Below are 1,125 nucleotides of genomic sequence, written 5' to 3' on the forward strand. Positions count from 1 at the left end.
TGTGTCTGCGGATCGACACCCACCCAACCCTGCGAGATTACGGGTGGATTATAGGGCGTAGAGCCGCGCGGTGCGTATGTCTGCGGATCGACACCCACCACCCTTAGAAAGTTAGATCAGGGTCGCTCGTGGTGGTTTTAGTCGGTAGGCTATGGGCGCGCGATGCCACGCTGAGGGAGGCTCAGGGGATTTTGGTCTTCTGAAGCGCCCCTCGTAACGGTGGTACGCGTGCGCGTAGAATCCGACACTCTCCCTCCCTTCCTCAGGGCAGGGGAGTCTTTCGAAGATTTCCACCACGTTAAAAAAAAAAAAAAAAAAAAGGTAGAGAATAATTTTTAATTCCTTTTAGCAATTACATTTCTATTAAGCGAGATAGGTCAAGAAACATTTCGACTATTTTGCAACAACGTCGTAAAATTAATGCAATATGGCCGAAATGGCTTCTTAATTTTTCTTGCTTAATGGATGAAGTCACACTGCATTGCCACGAGTCTCAATGTGGCTCGAGACTCCTATTTGACCCGAAGGTGGAGGTGGATTTTGCGGCCAGAGCAGCCTGAAAGAAAGTGGTGAGTGTAATTGATTTTTACGTACTATGTTACTTATGTCCAAAAATTTTCTATCTCTTCTGTCTTTATTTAATCGAATCGTTCATTTGAATATTTCAGAAAATAACGACGCTGAACGTGACATCGGAGCAGCGAGGGAATGCTGCGTAGCTGACATTCCGAGCAGCCTGAGAGGAGGAGGAGGCCTAGGATAGGCATCGGGCATCAACGTACCAACACTTCTGGTAAGTGTTACTTTTTATTTTTTCTAAAAATATTATAGAATTCTTTTTTTCGTTTATCCTTATTTAGTTGCTACATTATACCGTGTTTCGAAATATAAATTAGTAAAAAGGAATAATTTGAAAAATTTGATTCAAGTTGATTCTAACGTAGAGATCTTTTTTGGAGAAGTAATTTAAGAAAACATTAATCTGAATAATGAATAAGATGTTCGATGCGTGTGACAATTATTTAATCGATTCGATTATTTTTATGTTACAGAAAATATCCACGCTGGAAGGACCATCAGCTTCGCATCGAGGGAACACGATGGACATCTCGAGCAGCCTGAGAG

General features: G+C 42.0%; 1 long non-coding RNA gene across 1 annotated transcript; it reads left to right on the forward strand.

The window, feature by feature from the left end:
* The first annotated feature begins 396 nt into the window (after window positions 1-396).
* Window positions 397-1,123, forward strand: LOC112465269. Its single transcript, XR_003041994.1, has 3 exons — window positions 397-569; window positions 669-793; window positions 1,053-1,123. It is a non-coding gene; the product is annotated as an uncharacterized LOC112465269 (long non-coding RNA).
* The last annotated feature ends 2 nt before the right edge of the window (window positions 1,124-1,125 follow it).

The sequence above is a fragment of the Temnothorax curvispinosus genome, unplaced genomic scaffold (assembly GCF_003070985.1).
Source record: "Temnothorax curvispinosus isolate PA1 unplaced genomic scaffold, ASM307098v1 QBEX01015037.1, whole genome shotgun sequence".
Taxonomy (NCBI): Eukaryota; Metazoa; Arthropoda; class Insecta; order Hymenoptera; family Formicidae; genus Temnothorax; species Temnothorax curvispinosus.